General features: G+C 42.7%; 1 non-coding gene across 1 annotated transcript; it reads left to right on the top strand.

The window, feature by feature from the left end:
- Positions 1 to 8,835: 8,835 nt before the first annotated feature.
- Positions 8,836 to 8,939, top strand: LOC141603520 (small nucleolar RNA R71). The gene has a single exon (XR_012525391.1). It is a non-coding gene; the product is annotated as a small nucleolar RNA R71 (small nucleolar RNA).
- Positions 8,940 to 9,643: the final 704 nt, after the last annotated feature.

Raw genomic sequence — 9,643 nt, 5'->3', positions numbered from 1 at the left:
TTTACCTATTCCATGTCTGGCAATAGAAACCTTTCACTATCGCCCAATTTAGAACGAGCTTCTATCAAAGGGATTCTACGACGAACCTAGATAAAACCAGAACATCTCCTTGTTCATGATCAATGACGGAAGGCAAGCCCATTCCCCACAAAAAATATCCCATCACCAAATTTCAACCTCTCACCAACGGGTACATCCCCATCCGCACCTTTACCTGCCTCGAACGAAGGACGGCAAAGAACCAATGCATCCAAGCCAAAGCTAAATCAAAAACCAAAACCAAAAGGTCGAAAGCCATTCGGGCAATCTCCAAACCAAACCCAAAGCGAAAGGCAAAATCAAAGGCCCAAGCCAATATCCATTCACCCAAAGCCAAAGCGAAAGGCCAAAATCAAGGCCCAAGCCAATAACCATTCACCCAAAGCCAAAGCGAAAGGCCAAAATCAAAGGCCCAAGCCAATATCCATTCACCCAAAGTCAAAGCGAAAGGCCAAAATCAAAGGCCCAAGCCAATATCCATTCGCCCAAAGCCAAAGTTCAAGGCCAAAGCAAAAACCAAAGCCGAAATCAATTCGCTCAAAGCAAAAAAAAAACCAAAGACAAAGGCTACTCACCCAACGTCACAGCCAAGACCCAAGCCAAAATCAAAACAAAATAAGATTGAAACCCTTTTCCCAAAAAGGCCAAAATCCAAAGAAAGCATCCACCACACAAAATCCTGGACAAGTGAGTCCAAAATACCAAGCCCAGGACCAATAAGTCCAAAGCCCAGGACCAACGAGTCCAACACACAAAATCCCGGACCAACAAGTCCAAAATACCAAACAAGTCAGTCCAAAACAGCAAGTCCAGGACCAACAAGTCCAAAGCCTATGACCAAAGGGACCGGCAAGTCCAAAACACCAAACACTAAAACCTCAACCAAAACTGCTTCACCCCTAAGTCCTTCCAGAGACTACTACTACAGGGAAACCTATCTAGGATCCTGAGGATTCCCCTCGAGATCATAACCAACTTCGCTTCACCCCTAAGTCCTTTTAGAGACCGTTACAGGGAGACCTATCTAGGCTTCTGAGGATTCCCCCTCAAGCTCGTAATATCACACCTTGACCTTTAAGGTCCAGACATGGAAATCTGATCCCATATTGCTTACCAACCGTTGCGTGCTCAGGCCACATCAAGCCGGAGATCCCATTCCGCACCACACTACAAGCCGTTACCCTTTGGCCTAAACACCACAAAAATCTTGCTCCAGATTTTTATCTGTCAAGCAAACCCATTATTAACAAGCTCCACATTCCCTAATGTTGAAGCCATTTTTCACCACACTCCCCACGGAGTCCTCGAATGCTTTGCTATCGAGAACGGGGCATACCTAATCTACCCTTAGAGCCCACTTTTTAGTGTGCTCAAATGATAAGGAACATTTTCACAAATTACACCTCTTCGATTCATGATCAAGAGGTATTTATCTCCAATCAACCTTCGAGTCACCAAACGGAATTTTCCGTTGTGGACGCTCAACCTTAGATTTTTATCTGTCAAACAAACCAATTATTACCAAGCTCCACATTCCCTAATGTTGAAGCCATTTTCACCCTGACCCAGATACGGAGTCCCCTAATGCTTTGCTACCGAGAACGGGACATATCTAATCTACCCTTAGAGTCCACTTTTTAGTGTGCTCATATGATAAGGAACATTTTTACAAATTAGACCTCTTCGATTCATGATCGAGGGGAATTCTCTTAAATCAATTTTCCGAGTCACCAAACGGCTTTTACCGTCGTGACCTCCACACTTTAAGGTCCTAACAACTCGCTTAGGCACACGTTCAGAACTACGATCTGGTTTGATTTCACACCACGTGAATACGTAGACAGTCCTTCAAGGACACAACCATCCACCTCAAAATCACTTCAAGGTCCTAACATCTCACTTAGGCATACACACAGCCCTGAACTACGATCTGGTTTGATTCCACACACATGCGAATACGTAGGCAATCCTATTACGAGGACACAACCACACTACCACACACATTCAATTTTCAAACCTTCAATTTGCAACCCATTGCACACACAGCTCAGAACTACGATCTGGTTTGATTTCGCAAACACGCGAATACGTAGGCAGTCCTATTACAAGGGCACAACCACATGCTCCTTTCACAACATTTCCAATTTTCAATCCTCAATAACCGGCTCAGAACTACGATCTGGTTTGATTTCGCAAACACGCGAATACGTAGGCAGTCCCCCAACAAGGACACAACCGCATATCTCTTTCAATCTCAACCATCAACATCAATCCTCAAAAGCAGCCCACCCAGCTGCAAAATTAATCTTATACCTCTTTACTGGGGGCTTCTTCCTTAAGATGTCGCCCATTCCTCGTTTTGCCAAATTCTAGTCTTCTCACTCTGAGGGGCTTCTCTTTCAAGATGCCACCCGTCATTTATCCTCAAACATCATTTGAGTCTCAACTACAGTCTAAAATAAACCACCTTTAGCTAGTGCTCGGTTCGGACGATGACAAGGTCTTGGTTCCGCTTTCCGAATCATCATGCCTCAAGGAGGGATCTCAAACAAGCAAACGGAGGCAAAGGTGTATGGCGAAGATAATCAATTCTTATTCCCCAGCCGAGCGGATCTTCTACTCCGATGATCTGATGCGCGTTGACACCTTTTCTTGGCTAGAAGTTGCACTTACATGTGCAAAGTCTGTCAGAGTCACCCCCGTGTCGTGTCAATACAGATCTACGAGTAACAAGACTCGTCTTTAAGCTTCACAACTTTCAAAACTCATATCTCCTCTCACGCGAGATATTACGTGCTAATTGCTTACATGCTTATGTGATCATATGCTTATATTCTTACATGATAGTTGCTACCTGCTCACATGCTCACATGCTTAGATGCTTATGTGCTTATATGCTTGCATTCAACGTGCTTGTCTATGCGACTGCGGATTTGCGTGGTCACTAACCATGCAGATAATCTTGAGAAGACAAACTCACTCCAATTGAGTACTGAGTTCTTCCCAACAAACGCCGACCCATCAAGTCCAAGGGCTTTAACCCCGTCGATTACATGGCATACGCTACCTCCCAGCGAGCAGCAACTTATATCCCCGGCGAGTCCTCAGAAGTTTCTAACTCCCCAGCGAGTGCCGATTTTCAAATGGATGTCACACATGCTATTTCCCATAGTCGATCTTTCGACCACCATGGCTGGCGAGCCTTTGTCCGCAAACAAGATACAACTCAAGGACGTATCCCGAAGACGCCTCGGGTACGATTCCTTTTCACAAGCTGGCGAGCCTTTGTCCGCAAACAAGATAAAACTCAAGAACATATCCCTAAGATGCCTCAGGTACGAATCCTTTTCACAAGCTGGCGAGCCTTTGTCCGCAAACAAGCTACAACTCAAGGACGCATCCCGAAGATGCCTCGGGTACGACTCCTTATCACAGCTGGCGAGCCTTTGCACGCACACGAGATACGAATCAAGGACATATCCTGAAGATGCCTTGGATATGACTCCTTCCTATGGCTGGCAAGCCTCAAAACGCACCACCTTCAACACCGGCTGGCGAGCCTTTGCGCGCAAATGATTGAAGGATGTATCCCGAAGATGCCTCAGGTATGATTCCTTCTTATGGCTGGCGAGCCTTTATACGTAGTCTTATGGACTTTAAACAACCCGAATCGGAAGTCGACAGACTCTAAAATGTTCCCGACGGCAGGTCCTTGACTCGAATCCCCGAGTCGCCTCTACGTCGCCCTTCCCGACGGCAGGTCCTTGGCTCAAACCTTTTTGAGTCTCCTCGACGTCCCAATGGTCTTCAGGTTGTAATCTTCGATTGACCTTGAGATCATACTTTGACTTTCGCCCTGTCCAAGCCTCAGTCAAAGTGGGGGCTCTGTAGATACCCAGTATCTGCACCTCCCAAAAACCACCCGATGATGATCGGACTATAACGTGTTTTTGATATGCGTGCGTCGATTGGCTATATATATGAGACGGTTTAATGCACTACTCGGATATGAAAAATGATTTCAAAAGTTTTCTAACTTCATTTGCATTAAAATAACACTATTTAGAGTTAAAATCGTCTTCGGACCCAAAATCGACTCAGAAACCCGCAACTCGAGTCAATCTGAGTCAACCCGAGTCAACCCAAATCTCGAATGTAAAAAATAAAGCCATGAATGTCTTTATCATGTCATTTCCATTAAAATAACTCTATTTAGAATTAAAACCGTCTTCGGAACCAAAACTGACTCAGAAACCCGCAACTCGACTCAACCTGAGTCAAACCAAGTCAAACCAATTCTCGAATGTCAAAAATAATGCCATTAATGTTTTAATCATGTAATTTCCATTAAAATGGCCCTATTTAGAGTCTAAACCGACACCGAGCCAAAAATCGACTCGAAATTCAAATCCCGACTCACACGGGTCAAACCCGAGTCAAGCACACAAAACACCTACCTCAAGTAACACCTAAAATCATCTTATTAGATGCCCATATTGTTACACGACATCTTATATGAATACCACATATCAACAATGGATGGGGAATAGGCCACGTCCAAATTGAAAGGGACAATACAACCCATTGAGTCACGGGGTGGCTCGCGCCTCAATGGGGTGTCTCCTTAGCATGAAGAATGCATAACACGATTCAAATATAGGTTAGACGAGCCAAAACCGAGTTTTGGACTAAGACAGAAGCTCCTTGCTATGCAAGGGAGCTCGCGCCTCTTGTGGGTCTCGGGTCAGACTCATCCGTGTTTGAGTTCGTCTTTCCTTCAACACTTTCTTTTATTCGTACTTCTTTCCTTTTACGGTTTTTACCATTTCAAATGTTTTAATTCATTTTTATGATAAACATATTTTGACCATTACAAAAATTATCCTTGGTTCTTTATACCATGGCGGTTTATTCCGTGACTCGATGATATTATTGGTTAATTACATTTTAATGGGTATTTTAACAACCTTTTATTTTATTTACCATTTTTCTCATTTGTTTACATTTGTAAAAATATTAGTCATAATTCATAATCATCCTTGGTTCTTTATACCATGTCGGTTTTATCCGAGTACGATGACAAACTTGACTAACTACAAATAATTGAACTTAACATAATTAGTTCAAATCAAACATTTTCCTTTTACCATTTCACTATGCTTTTCAAAACATGAAAATCCGACAACGAATATTACTAACACAATAGTAATTATTCCGAGTCATCCAAATCATATTTGCAAATCTTTAATCACAAATACGGTTTTAAATAACCTTTTCAAAAACCAGGAGACGCCCCCTTTGGTCGGCTCATGGCTCGCTCCCCAAGTGGCCGCCTGTTTCCATCTTTCAAAATCAGGGCAGAGCCCCTTCCATCGCCAATAGGCTCGCGCCCCTACGGGGCTGCCTGGCGCTGTTCTGCCTCATTTTTAGCACTTGTCTAGGACGATCCCGATTACGGTTAATCCGAATACATGACGGATCAGATTGACAAGCTTACGTTTTTACACTTTGTCATTTGACACCCTTTTTAAATAAATGGATCGTGTTAAGCATCATAACCCGAACTTGGTAAATGGATGTTTAATTTTCGTTTTCACATGTAAATCAATCTAAATCCAACTTGACATCTTATGCTTGATATTTGGATTAACAAACCGACTTAGAAAGCTCACATGTTAGGTTAAAACTTTTGAATGTGCATTCATGCATTTACACCGTTTTATCAACTTTTGCACTTAAACAACCACGATCGATCAGTAGAGGCCGCTAACGCGGGCGGGATTGGGTGTCTGATTAAAGAGCTTCCCAATACGTACCCTCATCCCTTACTCAGAACCTTTGGATAGTGAATGGCCTTATCCAGGGCGTACGAGAGTCATTTTAGGCATAGAATGCTAAAAGGGGGACGAGTCCTTATCTTTAGTACCTATGTCAAACACCGCTTTTGCCTTGGTTGACCTAGGTATAAAGTGGATTCGAATGGGTTCCAAGCATCCCATAAATGCTTGGTGGTGACTCCGAACATCTCTAATCGTTTCGAGACCTTTACCGAGACGAAACCAACCGATCTAAAGCGATCCGGTCGAAAGCATTTTTACGCCGCCGAGCGTGGCTTTCAAAAGACCGCTACATGTCCACAGATTGGCTTGGCGTGCAGGTGGCCCATGACTACGGACCGGTAGGCGGCCCAAATCCGCAGACCGAGACGTGGCCCATGTCCACACAGTCAGACCCAAATTTTAATTTCTGCAGCTTCACCAGACGAGCGTCTGATGGCTTGGACGCTATAGTTTCTTCAGGACGAGCGGATTATCCCTCAGGCCGCTCGGATTCTTCCTTGACCACACGGATTCAGGTCCATCCGTGGGTGCTTCGTAACCCGTGTCATTTCATTCTTCAATTCTTGTGTTCTTCATTGTAGGGGCACTAAAAAGGCATAAATGGCCTAGGCAATTGCTATCCCCACACTAAGTCAAAGCACTACACATCAATAAATTCATAATTCCCTCCCTCACTTCTCTCAAAATGATGAATATCTTGATCAAGGCACAAAAATGTAAATCCAAAAATGACAAAAATGCAATAGAATAATTGAAATGCAAGTTAGGGAGTTAGAATATTTACAAATGGTGGTTTAGGGAGGACTCCATCAAACTCTCATCCAATGTGAGATGTCAAGGGGGCATGTTCAAGGTGTTGTTGATGTTACTCAACACCTTGAAGAAGTAGTCGAAAGCTTGCTCATTATCATGATAAAGATCCTCAATAGATCTTTGCACTTGTTGTTCTCCATAATGGCCTTGAGTCATAGTATTACCAATATAGGGATTGAATATACCGTCAAACTCATCATCCCAAAGACCGCATACTTCGTCTACTTGATCACTAAAAAAGTCTTGAGTTGATAAAGACAACTCTCCTTCTTTCTTGTCTTGGCCAATGAGGCCTTCTTCTTCACTTGTCATGGGTGAGCTTTCCAAGCTCTCATTGTTGCAATTTCCTTGCTCTTTTGATAGGGCGTCATCCACTTTCTTTCTCCATTGAAATTCCAACTTCTTCCTATCATCTTTCCGACTATAGTGATCAACCATAAAACATGGCTCATGCAATCGGGGAGCTCTCATGGTCTTGTCAAGATTGATAGTAAAGGTTTCATCTCCCACTTCAAGGATGAGCTCTCCATGCTTCACTTCGATCACCGCTCCCGCGGTGTGCAAGAAAGGTCTTCCTAAGATAATAGGAATGTTGGAGTCTTCTTCCCTATCAACAATAACGAAATCCACCGGGATGAAGAATTTTCCAATTCTCACGGGAACATCTTCCCATACCCCTAAAGGTGTCTTTGTCGATCTATCCGCCATTTGAAGTGTGATGTTGGTGCATTTGAGTTCTCCCATTCCTAGTCACTTGCTAACCGAATATGGCATGACACTAACACTTGCCCCAAGGTCACAAAAAGCTTTGTTGATTGTAGTGTCACCAATAGTGCATGGAATGGAGAAGCTTCCCGGATCCTTGAGCTTTGGAGGTGAACTCCTTTGAAGGATGGCACTACTCACCTTAGTGAAGGCAATAGTCTCAAGCTTCCGGATTGATTTCTTCTTTGTTAGGATGTCCTTCACGTATTTTGCATAGGCCAGAACGTGATTGATCAATTCCGTGAGAGGATTCGAGACTTCTAAATTCTTCACAATTTCCATGAATTTTCCAAGTTGGCCATCAAACTCAGGCTTAGCTTGACGACTCGGGAATGGAAGTCTAATAATAATGGGCTCCTTCTCTTTGGCCTTTCCTTCATTATTCTTTGAAACTTCTTGATTGGTGGGTTCTTCTTCCCTAGAGTTTTGCACAACTCTTTCCTTTTCACTAGCATCTACAACTTCATCCTCAACTTGCTTCTTTGGCCCTTCATATCTTGTAACACTCCTCAAGTGGATGGCACTAACTGATTCATGTCTTGGGGGATTAATTTGAGGTGGTAATTGCCCCTTTTGTCTTTGAGAGTTTGAAGATGCTAGTTGGGTCATTTGAGTTTCCAACATTTTTGTGTGGGCTAGGATGTTGTTGATGGTAATGTCTTTTGCTTGGCTATCTTTTTACATTTGAGTGAAAAATTATCGTTGATTCTTTTGCATTTGGAGGACCGCTTTTTGAACATCAAAACCTCTTTTATTTTGTTGATTGTATGGAGTTTGATTTTGGTAACCTTGGTTTTGGTTGTAAAACGGTCTTTGATTTTGGTTTCTCATTGGAGGTGGGGTGTATGATGATTGAGGGTTTTGAACATTTTGGCTTTTGTATGAGAGATTTGGATGGAATTTGGTGTTTTCATTGTAATAGTTGGAATAAGGGGTACCACTTTTATATGCTTGAAAAGCATTCACTTACTCACTTGTTCCCCTACATTCACTTTGGTCATGTCCCCAAGTTCCACAATTCTCACATACTCCATTTGGAATTGATGAAGATGCTACCATGGCATTAACATGTTGCTTTGGTGATTTTGAGGCTTCTTCAAGCTTAGCCATAGCCTTTTTAAACTTCAAGCTGATGGTATCGATATGAGCACTAAGTTGAGCACCCAATTGAGTAATAGAGTCCACTTCATGCTTTCCTCATCTAGTAGCCTTGCAAGGTCTACTATATTGTGAATTACGGACCGCCATTTCCTCAATCTTGTTCCAAATTTGATTATCGTCAACTTCGGTGAACATACCATTTGATCCCATATTGAGAATGTTTCGGGAGTACTCATAAAGACCATTCCAAAGTTGTTGTAGCAAGAACCACTCGCTAAGTCCATGATGAGGACATGAGCGACAAGTTCCTTTGAATCGCTTCCATGCTTCATACAAAGATTCTTCGTCCCTTTGCTTAAAACCCATTTGGGATCTTAGCATGTTAGTCTTTTCTGGAGGGTAGAACTTTTTGTAGAAAGCTAGAACCAACTTCTTCCAAGAGTCAATTCCAAGAGTAACCTTATCAAGGCTATTTAACCATTGTTTCGCGGTACCAATTAGAGAAAAAGGGAATAAGACCCATCGAATTTGGTCTTGAGTCACTCCGGTTTATGAAATCGCATCACAATAGTCACAAAAAGTCTACATGTGAGAATGTGGGTCTTCACTAGGCATCCCCCCAAATTGGCTTCTTTCGACTAATTGGATAAATGCGGATTTTGCAATGAAATTTCCGGTCAAGTGTTGTGGTGTGGGAGTACCATTGGATAAGTTCTTCTCGGTTGGTACGGAATGTGATGAAAACTTAGGCATTGTGGGTTTATTGTGTGGTTGATTTTGTGTTGGGTTCTCCTCACCTTCTCTTGCAAAAGGGTTGATGAACTCAATAGTATTTGAATGAATATCTACAACCTCACCAATACTTCTCAAAGTGTTTCTAGCATGTCTTCTATTGGTTGTCAAAGTCCTTTCAATTTCGTGATCAATGGGTAACAAGTTACCTTGTGATCTTCTAGACACGCAAAATATCAAACAACTCGAAAACAATTAGAACAAACCTTGAGGAGTTTTACTTCCCAAAGGCAAAGAAAGACACAACTAATAACAATCAAAGAAAAGCAAATCAAGTTAACACCGTCCCCGGC

Source organism: Silene latifolia, chromosome 9 (assembly GCF_048544455.1).
Source record: "Silene latifolia isolate original U9 population chromosome 9, ASM4854445v1, whole genome shotgun sequence".
Classification (NCBI taxonomy): domain Eukaryota; kingdom Viridiplantae; phylum Streptophyta; class Magnoliopsida; order Caryophyllales; family Caryophyllaceae; genus Silene; species Silene latifolia.
Note: the sequence above shows the minus strand (reverse complement) of the source record. Positions and strands in the feature narration are given on the sequence as shown.